Here is a 19460-nt window from a genome sequence, read left to right as displayed (position 1 = left end):
GTTCTTACCTCGATAAACATGAGAATGATGTTTGGCAATTGTATGAAAGTATGAGTGAAAATTCCATGAATATATCTTTGTCCTCTAAAAATGGTAGAATTCTAGGTGGAAGGAAAAATGTTGGCTTATATCAAGTTGACAATTCGAATGACATAGCCGCCGACGTGAAATCCTTAACTCAAAGGTTTGATCAATTTTTGGTTAACCACAATCAAATTCAGCAAATCAATTGTCTTCGCCCTCTAATCGTATTCATCATGTTTCAAATGAATCTTGTATGACTTGTTATAGTGTCTTACATACTACTTCCAATTGTCCCCATGGACATGCGCAAAATGAGCATCATGAACAAGTGAATGCTGCATTTGTTAACCAAGGGAATAATCCCTATGGCTCACACTATAATCCCGGATGGAGGAACCATCCAAAATTCTCTTGGAAAAGCTAAGGGGAAGGCTCAAACCCTCCCCAAGGTGGTTTTCAAGGCAGGTATGTTTCACCTCCAATGCAAAGCCAAGGTTCCCAAGGTTATAGGTCTTCGTTTCAATCATCACATGGAAACTAATTTTCTAATTCTCATTTTCCTAATCAGTTATCTTATTCTCAAGGAAATTGTAGGAGTCCCGCATTTGAAGAGAAAGTGTTGACCGCTTTGGGCACTCTAGAGGCAAACACTTAATTGCTTCATTCTCATTCTCAATCCATTGCTAAGCTAAAAACCCAAGTCGGGGCAAATAACTAGTACTTTGAATGCTAGAAAGAAAGGGAAGATGCCTCTAAATGCACCACCAAAGCAACAATTCATTGTAGAAACCAATAAAAGTCACACAATTAAACATGTTAATGCGGTAACGACCTTAAGGAGTGGGAGAATTATGGACAATCAAAAGTTGACACCCATCCCGTTTCACATTCTATTCCTCTTTATTACATGTGTATGATCATTTTGTTGAGAAAGTGTTAAAAAATGATTTGAAAAGTGATTTGAACAATTATTTAAAGAATTCTTGTGTTGAAGATGTTGTGACAAAAGATTTTGAAAAAGACTTTGAGCCAAGAGGTCCATTTCCGGACGCCTTGAAAGGTCCATTTCTCTTGAAAAGCAAAAGACCAAAGTGAATGAAATCATCAAAGTGTTTAGACAAGTGAAGATCAATCTTCCACTTTTGGATGCAATTAAGCAAATTCTGGCTTATGGCAAGTTCTTAAAAGATCTTTGCACCCAAAAGAGGAAGAACAAGAGCCAAGCACCAAAGAAAATGGTCTTGACCGAGCAAGTAAGCTCTATCTTGCAACACAACACTCTCCCAAAGTTTAAAGACCCCGGTTCACCTACTACTTCTTGCATAATTGGTAACCATGTCATTAATTGGGCTCTTTTAGACTTAGGAGCAAGTGTTAACCTTCTTCCATACTTGGCATATGTTAAATTGGGCTTAGGAGACTTAAAACCGACGTCGGTAGTTTTGCAACCTGTCGACCGATCCATCAAAAAGCCCCGGGGTATCATTGAGGATGTGTTGATTAAGATTGATAAGTTCTTCTTCCCTGTTGATTTCATTGTTATTGACACGGAACCGGTCCCAAATCCCAAGAATTAAATTTCCGTTATCCTTGGCCGTCCTTTCTTAGCAACCGCAAATGCCAACATAAATTGTAAGACGGGGATAATAAATATATTATTTGGGCATATGAAGTGAAGTTGAACATTTTTAATCCAACCCTGAATTCAATGGATAAGCATGAAGAAGTGTGTGTTGTGGAGAAGTGTGTTAAAAATGAACCTGATAAAGATGACTCTTTGCTTGATGTTGAACATTCCCATGGTTTGCTTACCCAAAAGAGCTCAAAGAAAAATGTGTGCAAAGTTAGTGTTAAAAGGGCGTGGAAGCCCATGAATTGCATAGACAAAGGATCGTCAATCTCCTTTAAGTCAAATCCTACAAGTTCCTCAGGGAACAATTTGTTGGGTGGGTTTCAAAGTGCCATTCACCCCGTCAAGGAGGGGATGCATCATAAGATTTTTGATCCAGGCTAAAAGAGCCCAACGTCATGCTAGAGACGTTAAAGACTAGTGCTTCGTAGTTTAAACCCTATTCCTCCCCCATTTCTATTTTAACTTTCATTTCTTATGTCGTCTAGATATGTTCTGGGTTCATACACATTGTTAGGGACTTTGGTTGAGAATGCATGCACTTTCACTTTCAAATTAGGCATTTTACACCTGTTCGATCGATCTCAAAAGAGGTTCGATCGATCGAACTGCCAAACCTGCATCCAATCATCTCTCTGTCCCATCGAGCGTAATTTTCCTGCATATTTCAACTCTTTGTGTATCATGCGAACATTATTTCCGATCGATCTAAGTGTTCCAAGATCAATCCAGATTTTCCTTAGATGGATCTTCATTCCATACTTAGAAAATTTTTTGAACCAATGAAAAATCACCTCTCTGTGCATCGATTGAACTTTTCTGCAAGTTTTCACCTGTTGGATCGATCGAAGTTTCTTCCAGATCGATCTTTTATCGATCGATCCATGTTCCTTTTGTTAACTTTGACTGCTTTTCCAAAAAAAATTATTTTATTTTATTTTATTTTATTCCATTTTATTTTATTTTTATTTTCAACATTCAAAAAATCTAAAAAATTATTTTTCTTTATTTTTATTTTATTTTTATTCCATTTTATTTTTAAAAATCCAAAAAGATTTTTATTTTATTTTATTTTTACTTTTATTTTATTTTATTTTTATTTCCGAAAATCCAAAAATATTTTTAATTTTAATTTTGAAAAAAAAAAAAAAAATCAAAAACTTTCAAAAAAGTATACTTGTCGTTTTGCGAGGTTAGATCGATCTGAGTCCCTTTATCTTTGTTCGATCGATCTGAGTCCTTTTATCTTTGTTCGATCGATCTGATTTCTTAGTGATCGATCAGACATGTCATAAACTGTTTTTAAAAATAGAACCTAAGGGTCATTTAGATCAATTCAAATATCGATCTCAAACCTCAGCTCTCTCCCTTCGCTGTTCACCATCTCTCCCACCTCCGGCGAGTCCCTGACAACTTCTTCAAAGCTTTCGAACTCTCTCTCAACTTAGATCTCATCTTATTCTCTCTCGGTTTCCACTTCTCTCGTTTTATTTTTGTAAGTTTTGAGTTGTATTTTTATTTTTGAACTTCAATCTATATGTTCTTGATGTTGCCATGTTTAGATGTAGGGTTATCATGTTCCATTGTTGCCGTTTTTGATCTTTGAAGCTTGTATATATATGTATATATATCTATATATATATTTGATTCCGATTTTGTTTTTGAGGGTCACGTACTTGTATAAGTGACTATTTGTGATTTGTTAAAGTGTAGAGGGACCCACGAGCTTGCTCGGGTGCTCCCCGTGTTGTCCACGTCACAGATCTATGACTTTTTATATTTTTGTAGAGTTCAATCGATCATGTTTTTCTATGATCGATCAGAGAAAGATCGATCTCACTCAATTCCTGATCGATCCAACTTAGATCGATCTTATCTTTTCATAATTGATCGAACATCACAAATTTATATATCCACTTCACATGCCATCTTTTGTGTTCCATGCTATCTTATATTTGCCCAATGCTTGTGTTTTCCACATTGGGTGCATTTTATTCTGTCATATTTAGCATGCTTCACTTATTCATTGTCTATACCTGGCTGCATTACAACTTGCATAGATTCATGTCAATTATTCTGAGTTGTTTATCTTACTTGACATACATGTTTCTATATATTGTACTTTAATTCTTTATTCCTGTACTGACTTTATTTGCAAGTTTTCTTTTCTTTTTGCTGGCTATGGCTCGAGTAAAGACTGTCGCCCGTAGGTAGTATGAGCGTAGAGTGAGACAGCATATATAGGAGCCCGGAGAGCCTTCCCATGCTTAGGACCCAGCTCCAGCTCAGTCCTCATCAGCCGATACCAGATTACAACCTTCTGCTTTCGCATTATCTTTTTCGGATGAGGCTGAGCATGTACGACCTCCTTCACCACCACCAGTACTGCTAGGTCAGGTCTGAGACAGACCAATCAGGAGATATACACGCCTTCAGATGGTGCATGAGTCGGTCTTTGACATTGCCTTCTTTTCCCGGTCGATTCTGACCCAGGCGGCATTTGATAACATTGATCGGCGGAGCATTTCAGCCATTTTTGCTCCAGTCATATACCCGGTTTACCCGAGACTCGTCCAGTTGTTCTTCCAGAACCTCTGACCTGCCCCGAGTAACCTATCGGAGCCGCGGACTACTATAGATGGCCACCTCATCCGTATCATTGTTGAGTCATTGGCCACTTCTTCTCGATGCCGGCACATCTGCCCTCTTGGCATTCACTATCCTATTCTGAGGAGGCCATTCGATACAGACATGGTCGTTGCACTGACTGGCCATTATAGTGATGGCGAGACATTCGCCATAAGGACTTATCTACCCAACGATTTATGGTTCTTTGATTTGGTCTTGTACCGAAACATATTTATAGTAGGCTATAAGATCCAACGGCACTCAGACTTTCTTGCAGCCCTCTACGCCTTCTATACAAGCCCCTGGTTCTCTATTCCTGCACTCATTTGGAATGTTATGATGAGATTATATGCGAGCTACATTAGCAAGGCCAAGCCTAAGCAAGACACTCTCCTCCCCTTTAGACATCTTATTACTCAGATCCTCTATGATTAGCACTACCCTTTCCATCCACATGAGCATACTGAGTCAGGGGCTTGCCACTATGACAAGAAGGATTGGAATAAGAGCTATAATGCTTTTATCAAGAGCTTAGAGCAGGAGGCTATCTTGGTAGCTGAGGAGGCGGCAGAGTTGGTAGAGGTAGAGCAGGCAGCAGAAGCAGAGCATGATCTAACAGACCCACCTGTGGTTATGGATGCACATATGGACATAGATTTAGAGCGAGAGCCTCCAGCAGAGTCACCACATCACTCCACGGCAGGGTCGCTATTACACTCTCAGGAGCAGGGTCAGGATATATCTCCAGTTCATGATCCAGTTATCTCTGATGCTCCAGTTCCGACACCTAGCATAGGAGAGCGTATACAGACCTTGGATGACATGGTTGTCTCTCTTCGGTCAGATGTGGCCTCCCTCAGCACTAACATGACTACTCTCTGCTCAGACGTCTTGGCTGCGCTGCAACATTTATCCAGAGATATCCGGGGATCACGCCCCGCTCGCCCGACCTCCTCTGCTTGACTATTGATGAGTGCTAAAAAGTACGCATTTAAACCCTTAAGCTTAGGTATTCTAGAACCTTTATCTATCTTATTTTCCTGCTTTAGATTGATTTTGTATTATTTTTATTTTCAGGTACTTATCACCAAAATAAGCTAACTCAGCTAAATAAGAACATAATTGAAGCAATCTTGAGATGAATCAAAAAAATAAGCAAAGTGGGAGCAAAAGGAAGCAAGTGGTGGAAATTCAGTAAGTTCGATCGATCTCAGCAAATATTCGATTGATCAATAGTTCATCGATCTCAGCATTCCAAGATGGATCCAAGCTCTTTTATCCTTATCCAAAGATCCCACAAAGTTTAATCGATCCAACTTTATTTCGATCGATCGAAAAGATTTCATCTTATCCACTTGTACCACCTTACCTATCGAAAAGATTTCATCTTATCCACTTGTACCACCTTACCTACCACATTTGTCTTTTTCCCAAAAATATATTCAAAATATCTCAGATTTGTTTTTATCCAAAAAGGCGCAGCCATAGAGGATCGATCTAGCTTAAATTCGATAGATCTCAGCCATGTTCGATCGATCTCACCACAAATTCGATCGATCGAACTTCCCAAAGCCCGAGAAAATCTAAATTCCAGCTTATTAAAAGTTGACTCATATCCAATCATTAAAAGGAATATTGGTATATTAGCCCAGCTTATTTGGGGTGATATTTAACCTACCTATATAAGGAATATGAGCCATTTTTTGAGGATATACTTGAGAGCATATACTTGAGAGTAGATAGAGACACAATTTCCATATTCTTAGGGAGGAAGAAAAGAAAGGAGGACGCTAGAGACACAAGCTTGGAGTTCTTCCATCAACCAAGAAGAGGAGCAATCTTTACCATGGAGTTAGCCCTTGAGGGTTGGAGGACACCATCCATGAGTGGCTAGACATCCTCTTGGGGCTAGAGTTAGCCCTAAGTATGCTTTTTACATCTTGATTTATGTATTTTTTTAGGGGATTTGTATTGTGATACATGTTTTGACACTTTTATATATATAGATCTTGTTTATTCAATGATTTATGTGGTTTAATGCTTTCAATTGATCATTTCGTTCTATCCATATGTCTATGTATGCTAGAATAGATGTTTATGTGTTTATCTGTGTTATTGATGCATGTCTATGTGTATTAATGTTATAGATCTAGAGATTGTTAAGACATAGTAGTTAATGGAATGTTCTTATGGTTTATTCGATGGTTCATACTCATTTCTTGATGGATTATGCCTCTCCCTTAGTTTAATTAGTTTAATTTCATGTCATTAGCTTAATTGTAGTGTAGTTGTAGCTTAGATATTAAATGGGAGGACAATCCATGCATGTTGTTTGATGTTCCATATTATGAAAGCAAGTAGCATATGTCTCTAACCTTGTGATGTGTTTGGATTGTGAGCTTAAAGAAAGGATTAATGGCTTAGTTTGATATATTGTGCTATCCACCATATTGCTTAGACAATATATACTTAATTTGTCATCTATACTTGTTGAAACAACCACACACACACACTATATTGCAATACATGTTTTTCCCCTCATTAATCATTCATTAAGGGTGTAGAAAAACTATACTTAGTAGTGATCTCTAAACTCCAAGATCTCTCTCTTATTTTGTCTCCATTACATTTAATTGCCTACTTTAGTTTAAATTGCATCTTAGTGTAATTCAACCACCAACCAATCTTTTGATCACTCGACTTACTAACCCTAATCTCGATTCTACAACCTAGTACGACCCACCAATCCCTTGGGACAATCCCAACTTGCCCTAACTATATTTTTAGTGAAAGGTAGTAGTGGCAATTTTTAAATGTAAAACTTGGCCACATTCATCATAGCCCTACACCACTATCTTTTAGTGCATTAACTTTGGGTTTGGGTACAACAACCACCAAGCTTTTGGCACCGTTGCCGGGGTTTGATTGAAGGCAACGTCGTATTTGTGGAATCAATTTGGAATTAGTACTCTTTTGATTATGGCTTTACTTTGTTTTCATTTTCATTTTGGTTACTTATTGTGTTGGTTCTTGTTTGACTAGGAGCATTGAAAAGAAGGTGAGCAAAGGAGTATTTCAAGCAAGGAGCTAAGCAAAAGCAGGGAAAAAGCTAAAATCTAAAACTTTTGCAAGGCTAAAATTGAAAATTGAATTGAAGTGCTAAAGGACCCTTTGTAAGCTCTTTCTTAACTCAATCTCTAGTTAAATCGTTGGCCCGTGTGGAGGCTTGTATTTTAATTCTTAGATAAATTTGATGAGCACTGAAAAGTGCGTATTTAAACCCGTTAAGCTTAAGCATTCTAGTACCTTTATCTATCTTACTTTGCCGTTTTAGACTTATTACGTGTTATTTATATTTTCAGGCACTAATCCCAAAATTGAGCTAACTCAGCCAAATAAGAGCTTAATTGAAGCAATCCTGAGATAAACCAAAGGAGGGAACAAAGTGGAGAAAGCAAGGAGCAAAAAGGAATCAAAGTTGTGCAGCTGAAAAGTTCGATCGATCCAACTTAGAGTTCGATTGATCGAACATCTATGATCGATCACAGTATTTCTCGATAGATCCAACCTTGGCCTTTGCTGAAATTCCAAGTTCGATCGATCCAACATCACCTTCGATCGATCGAACCCTATTTTGTCCTATTCAAATGATTGATCTTATCCACAACTGTACGCCTACCAACCACTTTTGTCCTTTTCCCCATAAATATCTTCGAAATATCTCAACCTTATCCTTATCCAGAGGAGTCAGACCACTTCGATCGATCCAAGATGCAGTTCGATCGATCGAATCCATCTTCGATCGATCCAAGTTAAGGTTCGATCGATCGAACTTCCTCCAGCGAGAAAAAGTTAAAGTCCAGCTCATTTATTCCGTCCTTCACCCAATCATTGGAGAATATGCCTTGCACGACCACAGCTCATCATAGGGTGTATTTGACCTACCTATATAAGGAATATGATACACTTTTTGGAGGAGAGCCTAGAGGAGTCTAGAGTCTCTTGTCACACATTGAAAATCATCTTGGAAGCTATTCTTGGAGAGGAAGAAGGGAGGAAGCTAGAGCAACCATTGGAGGAGATCTTCATCTACAAGGAGCAGCCATGGAGTTAGCCCTTGAGGGTTGGATCATCACTACCATGAGTGGCTAGACATCTTCTTTGGGCTAGAGTTAGCCCCAAGCATGCTTTTTATACTCTAATCTTGTGTATTATTGAGGGATTAGTGTTGTATGATACATCTTGATATTCATGTATATATAAATCTTGATTATTTCATGGTTTGTACGGTTTAATGCTTCCAGTTGACTATTCTATTCTACCCATATGTCTATGTATGCTAGAGTAGGATATTCATGTGCTTATCTCTAGATTTAGTGTTTTTGATGCATGTCTATGTGTATTGATGCTATAGATCTAGAGATTATCAAGATGATATGCTTAATGAATGCTATTTTGGTTCATTTGATGGTTTATGCCTATTCTTGATGGTTTATGCCTCTCCCCTAGTCTAGATAGCTTTATTTTCATGCTAGTAGTGTAGATTTAGTGTAGTGGTAGTATAATGTTAGATGGGAGGACAATCTACTCTTGATGTTTGATGTTCCATGCTTGTGAGTCCAAATGGCATATTCCTCTAATATTGTGTTGCATGTGGATTGTGAACTTAATGAAGGATTAATGACTTGTTTTGATCTATTGTGCTATCCCCATGTTGTCTAGACAATATATGCTCTATTGCTTAGATATATTGTGCTCTTCACATGATGTTTAGACAATACTTGCTTGATTTGTCATCCTTGCCAATTGAATCAACCTAATGCATGCACACCCTTATCATATTGCAACACATCCATCACCCTCAATTGATCACTTGTTAGTAGTATAGAAAAGTATTGCTTGGTGGTGATCTCTACACCCCAAGACCTCTCTCTCTTGTTTACCTTATATTATTTTATTTAGTTAAATTCAATTTAGCCTAATCAACCAACCAACCAATTATGTGATCACTTGACCTACTAACCCTAATTACCATAGTTCACAATTCGATACACCATCAAATCCCTTGGGACGATCCCTACTCGCCCTATCTATATTTTATATAGAGAAAGGTAGTAGTGGCTTTTTATAAATGTAAAATTTGGCCACCTCCTAAACACACACAACTCTTCAAGCTTGACTTGGTATCGCGACCCTTGTAAAGGACCGGTCAAAATTGTCGGCCCGTATGGAGGCAATTTACTTTTTCTTGCATATAATTGATAGCATGGGAGTATGGGAACATTGTATGTGGAGGAAGTTTGTTGATTGTTGATTTGTTGCGAAGGTGAAGTGTTTGTTCATTGCTTGTTGCTTGTTTTGTTGTGCATGCATGGTCGTAGATCATTGAAACCTACTCTTGTCCCTCTAAATTTTTATCTTGAATCCGTTGTTCGAAACCCTAGGGGAAGAGGAAGTTCTAGTCAATCCATTTTATCAATGGAAGGACATAATGAGGACCATGTGGAGGACCTTGGCCACATAGACTAATAAGGCATCCTCCACCCAAATGTGCATCATGATAACATACAAGTACTATTAGGCATGCCGAGGCCATTTGTTCACCCACCATAACAACAAGGCCAAGTTCCATTGGGAATGCCAAGGCCAATCTATGCTCCACCACCTCCCATCACTCAAGGCAATCAAGGTGCCCATGTTGCACCTCCAATTGCTAATCCCTCCCTTGCTTTAAGAGATCACTATGTGCCTAATGAATACAATGCACCCACATGCATTCAATTGCCATCATTTAGAGCACACCACTATGAGATTAAACCACAAACCATTCAAATGCTTCCTAACTATCATGGACTTCCAAGTGAAGAACTTTACAAGCATTTAGATGAGTTTCTTGAAGTATGTTCCACCGTAAGATACACGAACATGCCAAAAGAGGTCTTAAGGCTTAAACTTTTTCCATTCACCCTTAAAGACAAGGAAAAATATTGGTTTAACAATCTTAGACCTTTTTCAATAACTTTTTGGGCAGAAATGCAACATGAGTTCTTGAAGAAATACTATCCGGTTTCTAAGACCAATGCCATGAGAACCTCAATTCGAGAGTTTTCACACGGGAATGGGGAAACGTTCCATGAGGCATGGGAAGGATTTAATGAATTGCTTAGGAAGTGTCCACATCATGACATGCCCAAATGGCAATTAGTTCAATATTTCTTTGAGAGCTTATCGGACAATTATAAGGGCATGGTTGATGCTTCCATAGGTGGCTCTTACATTGATAGGCATGAGGATAACGTGTGGCATCTTTATGAGAGCATGAGTGAAAATTCTTTGTATCAAACTTTATCTTCCAAGAATGGTAGGAATTAAAGTGGAAGGAAGAGTGTTGGCTTACATTAAGTCGACCATTCTAATGAAATAGCTGCTGAGATGAAATCCTTATCTCAAAGGTTTGATCAATTCTTGATCAACCAAAACTCAGCAAATCAAGTATCTTCCATCCCTAACCATTCCCATCATGCATCTAATGAGACATATATGACTTATTCAAGTGTTTTACATTCTACTTCCAATTATCCCCATGGACATGTGCAAAGTGAGCATCATGAACAAGTCAATGCGGCTTTTGTTAATCAAGGGAACAATCCTTATGACAATCATTATAATCCTAGTTGGACGAATCACCCGAATTTCTCTTGGAGAAACCAAGGGGAAGGCTCAAACCCTCCCCAAGGTGGTTTCCAAGGGAAGTATGTTCCACCTCTAATGCAAAGTCAAGGTTCCCAAGGATATAGACCATTTCAATCACAAGGAAATCAATTTTTTAATTTTCATTTTCCTAATCAATCATCATATTCTCAAGGAAATGCTAGGAGTCCCACTTTTGAAGAGAAAGGTTTGACCGCTCTAAGAACTTTAGAGGCGAATACTCAATTGCTTTATTCTCATTCTCAATCCATTGCTAAGCTAGAAACCCAAGTAGGGTAAATAGCTAGTACTTTAAATGATAGAGAGAAAGGGAAAATGCCTTTGAATGCCCCATAAAAGCAACAATGTGTTGTGGAGACTCATTCCTCATCAGAAGGTCACACAATAGAGCATGTCAACGCGGTGACTACCTTGAGAAGTGGGAAGATTGTGGACAACCAAGTGGATATGTCCAATGAAGAGAGTGAAGCAGTGCAACCACAAGTTGACACCCGTCCCGTTTCATATTTTATTCCTCCTTCATTACATATGCATGATCTTTCAAATGAGAATACCATGAAAAATGATTTGAAAGGTGATTTTGAAAAGAAAAATTTGCAAAATGATTTCAAAACTTCTTGTGTTGAAGAGACTTCAAAGAAAATTTTTGAAAAGGTTTTTGAGCAAAGAGCTCCATTTCTGGATGCCTTAAAATGATCCATTTCAATTGACAAGCAAAAGGCCAAAACAAATGAAATTATAGATGTGTTTAAGCAAGTGAAAGTCAATCTTTCACTTTTAGATGCAATCAAGAAATTTCTGGCTTATGCCAAGTTTTTGAAAGACTTATGCACCCAAAAAAGGAAGAACAAAAGCCAAGCACCTAAGAAAGTGGTCTTAACCGAGCAAGTAAGCTCAATTTTGCAGCATAACACTCTTCCGAAGTTTAAAGACCCCGGTTCACCTACCACCTCATGCATCATTGGAGATCATATCATTAATTGGGCTCTTCTAGACTTAGGAGCAAGTGTTAATCTTCTTCCATACTCGGTATATGTCAAATTAGGCTTAAGAGACTTGAAACCGACGTCGGTCATTTTGCAACTTGCTGACTGATCCATCAAAAAGCCTAGGGGTATCATTGAGGATGTATTGATTAAGATTGATAAATTCTTCTTCCCCATTGATTTCATTGTCATTGACACGGAACTGGTCTCGAATCCTAAGAGCCAAATTCCCGTTATCCTTGGCCGTCCTTTCTTGGCAACCGTGAATGCCAATATTAATTGTAGGACAGGGATAATAAAGATCTCATTTAGACACATAAAGGGGAAGCTGAATATCTTCAATCCAACCCCCAATTCATTTGACAACCATGAAGAAGTGAATGTTGTAGAGAAATATCATGACCTTAAATTTGAAGGAATAGAGTCTTTGTGTGAAACCAAAATTTTAAAAAGTCCATCTTCAACCTTGAATTCCAAGAAAGTTATTTCAAAATCTTGTTTTGAAAGGGCATGGAAGCCTAAAGATCATTGTGACCAAGGACCAAAAATTTCTTTTGAGCCTAATCCAACAAGTTCTCTAGGGAACCATTTGTTGGGTGGAGTTCAAAACACTTGTCACCCCATCAAGGAGGGGATGCACTACAAGATGTTTAATCTGGGCTAAAAGAGCCCAACGTCTTGCTAGAGACGTTAAAGACTAGTACATTTTGCAGGGTGTCACAACCCTATTCCTCCCTCATTTTTGTTTTAAAATTCATTTCTTGCGAAGTCTAGATATTTGGTTTAGGTTCATTTGTATTGCTAGGAACTGTGATTAGGATTGCATGTAATTTCATGTTGGAAATGAGCATTTTGCATAAGTTCGATCGATCTCCAAGGAGGTTTGATCGATCGAACTCCATACCGGCATCTAATCACCTCTCTGTCCAATCGTTCGAAGAAAACCTACATATTTCAGCTCTCTGTCCCATCGTTTGAACTTGTTCTTAGATCAATCTTTAGTTCTTCGATTGATCTAACTTCATCTTGGATCGATCTGCAGTCTCAACACTTAGAAAATTTTTGAACCTGCATCCAACCTGCATCAAAAGGCTCTCTGTCCCATCGATCGAACATGTCTACAGATTTTTGCATGTTCGATCGATTGGAGTCATTCTTCGATCGATCTTGACGAGATCGATCTGTGTTCTTTAATTTACTGTTTTGTTTTCAGTTTGTTTCTTTTTGTTTTGAACTTTAAATTTAAAATAATATATTATAAATATTTTATTTTGTTTATTCAAATATATATATATATATATATATATATATATATATATATACATATATATTCAAAAGGCTTCAAAAACAATTTGCCTTTTAGTGAGGAGAAATCGATCACAGTTCGATCGATCTGAGATTTCAATTCGATGGATCGAACTGGTAATGCAATGTTTTTAAAAATCAAATCTAGGGTTGTTAGATCGATACCACAGATCGATCTGACACCCTCTCCTTCATCCCTCGCCGCTGCATCTCATTTTTCCTTCTCCGGCGAACCCTCCGGCGACTCCATCTCACCTTGAATCTCTCTCCCTCATCTAGGATCTCAAATCTCATCTTCACTTCATCTCATCTCTCGGTTTGAGGTAAGATCTGAACCCACCTCTTTTGATTTCAAGCTTAAATTTCATGAATCCATGCTTAAATGTTAGATCTAAGGTGTCTTGAAGATGAATCTTACCATTGATGACATTTTGAAGCTTTGTATATATGTGTGTATATATGTATATATAGGTTTTATATTTCTTGATTTTAATTTCGATTTTGGGGGTCACGGGCCACGGAAAGTGACCATATTTGTTGATTTATTGTGTAGAGAGGCCCACAAGCTTGTTTGTGAGGCCTCCGTGCCATCCAAGTCACAGGTCTGTGACTTTTCGATTTTCACCTCACAATTCGATCGATCAAACTTTTTCTCCGATCGATCTATAACAGATCAATCTCACTTATTCACAATCGATCGAACTTGCATCGATCTCACATTTTTGTGATTGATCGAACTTCACAGATTTACATCACACATTTCACATACCATTTCTTATGTTTCATGTTATCTCATACATGCCCAATGCCTGTGTTTTCCACATTGGATGCATTCCATACTTATACCATTTAGCATGCTTCACATCATGTCACTTATTCTTTGTCACTTGCATAGACTCATGTTCCTTATCTATTTTGTCTATCTTATTTGACACACATGATTCTATCAATTGTGCTTTAATTCTTTATACTTGTACTGACTTCCTTTTTGCAAGCTTTGCTTTTATTTTGCAGGCCATGGCTAGGGTAAAGACTGTTGCTCCTGGACACTATCACCGCAGGGCCAAGCGGAGTTTGGGCGACGAGGCAGGTCCATCTCATGCCCAGGACCCCATTCAGGAGGAGCCAGCAAAGCCCACTTCACCTCAGTCTCCATCCGCTGACAGTCGACTACAGTCTTCAGCCGAGGCATCTTCTTCATAGGCTGATACTGAGGCTGAGCACATACCATCTCCATCACCACCGCCAACTCAGCTAGCCCAGCACTTAGATTGGCCATTACTGAGATACTCACGCCTTCGAGTGGCGCACGAGTCAGTCTTTGAAATAGACTATTTTTCCCGGTCTGTTCTTACCAGAGCAGCATATGATGATATAGACTGGAGGGGCATCTTAGCCATACTAGCCCCTATCACATACCCAGTGTACCCGAGGTTGGTCCGGATGTTCTTCCAGAACCTCTGACTTGCCCCGAGTAACCTGGCAGAGCTGCGGACTACCATTGACGGCCACCCTATCAGTATCACGGTGGACACTCTTTCCAGATCCTACCATTGTCCACACGTCTGCCCTCCCGATCTCCAGGATACATATCCTACTCTATGGAGGCCCACATATGCAGACATGACCGTTGCACTCACAAGTCACTATGCCGGTGGCGAGACCTTCGCCACCCGGACTTATCTACCAAACGACCTGTGGTTCTTCGATTCGGTGCTATATCGAAATGTTTTCATGGCCGGCCACAAGATACAGAAGCGCGGTGACTTTCTGACAGCTTTATATGCCTTCTATACAGGGCACTGGATATCCATTCCTGCGCTCACCTGGAGCATTATGATGAAGCTGTATGTTGACCATATTAGCAAGGCCAAGCCCAAAAGGGCTTAGTATCTTCCATTTGGCCATCTCATCACACAGATTCTGAGAGACCAACGCTATCCCTTCCAGCTATGGGAGCGTACTGAGTCTGGGGCCTGTTCTTTCAAAAAGAAGGATTGGGATAAAAGCTACCAGGCTCTTATCAAGAGCCTACAGGACAACACTGTAGAGGTAGCTGAGGAGCTAGAGAGAGAGGAGTTGGAGAAGGCAGTGGCAGCAGCAGTAGAGCAGGCGGCGAATGATGTACCAGTCGATCCGCCTGCCATGCACATGGATATTAACTTAGAGCAGCCCGCAGAAGACTAGGAGCATCACTCTCCGATTGGGTCGCCCGTTCATGATGAGGAGCAGGCTTAGGATCATCATTCTCCAGCTCTAGCAGTACCAGAGGCTCCAGCATAGACACCTGGTTTTGTAGAGCGCATCCAGGCTTTGGAGGATACCGTAGTCTCTATCCGAGCAGACACTACCTCTATCCGAGATGACATTACTTCACTCTGCACGGATGTCGTAGCTGCATTATATGACCTATCCAGAGACATCCGCGGAGCACGCCCTGCTCGTCCTACCTCCTCTTCATGACTTCTATATCTCCTTCTCCTCTTATATATCTATGATATCTGCATATTTTTAATATTGTTATATTATTTTTGCAGCTAATCTATTGGCTTTGATATCTCACTGGATGTACTGTACTTTATTCTATTTTTCTATTTTATCCCTGATCTTTTGGATGTCATATTCTTTTATTGATATATCTGTCTGTGACTGACTCCATCAGGTGCATCCCAGTGACTTCAATAAGAGAGAGAGTGCTGCCAAATTTTTAGGACCACCCTTATACCTCTTTCTATTTTCAGTTGCTATACACTTGCATGTCTACTATACACTGTTATTATCCCTTTTGTTATCTGATAAGTTTTATCCAAGTGCCAAATTTTCAGAACCACAGTTAATCCCAAGTTTGGGGGGGCTATGCCACCTACTTTGGATACTTCTGTCCCGGCTATTCTTTGCTATAGTTGCACTGGTATACTCTTTCTTTTGTTCTCTTTGCACATTGAGGACATTATGTCATTTAAGTTTAGGGGGGGGGGGTAATAGTGTGAATTGCAGTGTTTGCTTTAAATTCAAAAAATTTAGCATGACTTGTATAATTGAGGAATTTTCTATGATTGGTCCATAACTAGCTATGATTTTAATCTTTTAAGGACTATATTGCTTAAAATTTAAAAATTTCTTGACTTGGGAGTCCAATACTCCTTGTATGCCTTGTGGATGCCATTTAGGAGTAAATTTTTTAAAAGATTGACAGCATGCTTACACTTGTGGTCCACATCATCCTAATTTTATGATTGTTTTGAGATTCACTCTAGTATTCTACACTAGCACAGGCACACACTAGCATTCATTTGTGGTGTACATGCTTTGTTGATTATTGAATTGGTTATATCCTAATTGGGCTAGTAGTGTAATGAAAGCTTTCATTCTTGGTAAAGGTGGATAACAACCCCTTTTCACTAAGTAGCCGGGATTCTAGCCTCATCAAGCACTGAACTTCTCGTGCCGAAAGGTGGAGGGCCCAAACTCTAGGTTAATAATTGAAATTCAAATTCAAAAAAAAAAAGAAAAAAAAAAAAAAAGAAAAGAAAAGAAAAAGTTGTAAAAGCAATAAAAAAAAAAAAAAAAAGGTGAGGACTTCTCCCAAAATGTAAGAAGTGGGAAATGATTAGATGGAGGTTGTTTTGATTTATAGCCTAGTTGATTTGAGCTTGTAAGTCCGTATGGGTGTTTAAACGCCTAATGCCCTAAAGCCGTCAGGTTTGGGAGTCATTGACCTAACGCTCGACCTTATGGATCGCTACAAAGCTTAATAGATCAACACATTGCACCGTGCTTCCATCTTTGATCCTATAAAAAAATAAATAACTAAATAAATCGATTGAAAAGAATAAGCACATCTAGAACAATAAAACTTTAATAAAAGGTCCACTCTTTGTCTTGATGTTCGGTACTAGATTTGTGTGCTAGTTTGAGGGTAAGGATGTGATCATTTCTTTAGTTGGCTAAGATAGCAACATACTTGATGCCAGTCCACTTAAAAAGGATTCTAGAGTTGTTTTGATTTACATGATCATTTTCTTGATGTGTGGAGGACTACACTTGCTTGCTTGATGTTAAAATTTTGGGAGATTGCTTGGAAAAGTTTAAAAAATTGCATACTTGAGGTAGTGTTCTCCCAATGCTTGTTTGCAATATTGGTGCCTCTTTAGAAAGAATGAGCTTAATGTTTATGGGTATCATTTCTGGAAACCCTCATGAGACTTTACTCGTCCACTAGGGAAAACCTAGGGGTTCAAAAGGCTTGTTGCATATGCTAAATGAAATCGTGTTCCCTACAAAAGTGGCGTCATCCATTTATTGCTTTCTAGCTCATTGTTGTATAGTTGTTCATTTCATTCCTTTACTTTCTAGTTCATTACTAGAGACTAGCAATATTTAATTTTGGGGGTGTGATAAGCGCTGAAAAGTGCACATTTAAACCCCTTAAGCTGAGGTATTCTAAAACCTTTATCTATCTTATTTTCCCGCTTTAGATTTATTTTATGTTATTTTCATTTTCAGGTACTTATCCCCAAAATAATCTAACTCAGCTAAATAAGAGCATAATTGAAGCAATCTTGAGATGAATCAAAGAAAGGAGAAAAGTGGGAGCAAAAGGAAGCAAATGGTGGAAATTCAGCAAGTTCGATCGATCTCAGCAAATATTCAATCGATTGAAAGTTCATCGATCTCAACATTCCAAGATGGATCCAAGCTCTTTTGTCCTTATCCAAAGATCCCACAAAGTTCGATCAATCCAACTTTATTCCGATCGATCCAAAAGATTCCATCTTATCCACTTGTACCACCCTACCTACCACATTTGTCTCTTTCCCAAAAATATCTTCAAAATATCTCAGATTTGTTTTTATCCAAAAAGGCGCCGCCATAGAGGATCGATCCAGCTTAAATTCGATAGATCTCAGCCATATTCGATCGATCTCACCACAAGTTCGATCGATCGAACTTCCCAAAGCCTGAGAAAATCCAAATTCCAGCTCATTAAAAGTTGTCTCATATCCAATCATTGGACGGAATATTGGTGTACGAGTCCAACTCATTTGGGGTGATATTTAACCCACCTATATAAGGAATATGAGCCACTATTTGAGGATATACTTGAAAGTACATACTTGAGAGTAAATAGAGACACAATTTCCATATTCTTAGGGAAGAAGAAAAGAAAGGAGGAGGGTAGAGACACAAACTTGGAGTTCTTCCATCAACTAAGAAGAGAAGCAATCTCTACCATGGAGTTAGCCCTTGAGGGTTGGAGGACACCATCCATGAGTGGCTAGACATCCTCTTGGGGCCAGAGTTAGCCCTAAGCCTGCTTTCTACATCTTGATTTATGTGTTTTTGAGGGGATTTGTATTGTGATACATGTTTTGACACTTTTATATATATAGATATTGTTTATTCAATAATTTGTGTGATTTAATGCTTCCAATTGATCATTTCATTCTATCCATATGTCTATGTATGATAGAATAGATGTTTATGTGTTTATCTCTATTTCTTATGTTATTGATGCATGTCTATGTGTATTAATGCTATAGATCTAGAGATTGTCAAGACATAGTGCTTAATGGAATGTTCTTGTGGTTTATTTGATGGTTCATACTCATTTCTTGATGGATTGTGCCTCTCCCTAAGTTTAATTAGTTTAATTTCATGGCATTAGCTTAATTGTAATGTAGTTGTAGTTTAGATGTTAAATGGGAGGACAATCCATGCTTGTTGTTTGATGTTCTATACTTATGAAAGCAAGTAGCATATGTCTCTAACCTTGTGATGTGTTTGGATTGTGAGCTTAAAGAAATGATTAATGGCTTAGTTTGATATATTGTGTTATCCACCATGTTGCTTAGACAATATATACTTAATTTGTCATCCATGCTTGTTGAAACAACTACACACACACACTATGTTGCAATACATGTTTTTCCCCTCATTAATCATTCATTAAGGGTGTAGAAAAGCTATGCTTAGTGGTGATCTCTAAACCCCAAGATCTCTCTCTTATTTTCTCTCTATTACATTTAATTGCCTACTTTTGTTTAAATTGCATCTTAGTGTAATTCAACCACCAACCAATCTTTTAATCACTCGACATACTAACCCTAATCTCGATTCCACAACCTAGTACGACCCACCAATCCCTTGGGGCAATCCCTACTTGCCTTAACTAT

At 38.6% G+C, this 19460-nt stretch overlaps 1 pseudogene; it reads right to left on the bottom strand.

The window, feature by feature from the left end:
* Nucleotides 1–10371: 10371 nt before the first annotated feature.
* LOC132301918 (small nucleolar RNA R71) lies at nucleotides 10372–10470 on the bottom strand (annotated as a pseudogene).
* Nucleotides 10471–19460: the final 8990 nt, after the last annotated feature.

The sequence above is a fragment of the Cornus florida genome, unplaced genomic scaffold (assembly GCF_030987335.1).
Source record: "Cornus florida cultivar Cherokee Brave unplaced genomic scaffold, ASM3098733v1 CherokeeBrave_3.0.0_Hap2_Chr03, whole genome shotgun sequence".
In the NCBI taxonomy this organism is placed as follows: domain Eukaryota; kingdom Viridiplantae; phylum Streptophyta; class Magnoliopsida; order Cornales; family Cornaceae; genus Cornus; species Cornus florida.
The sequence above is the reverse complement of the archived record's forward strand: the minus strand, read 5'-3'. Positions and strand labels throughout refer to the sequence as shown.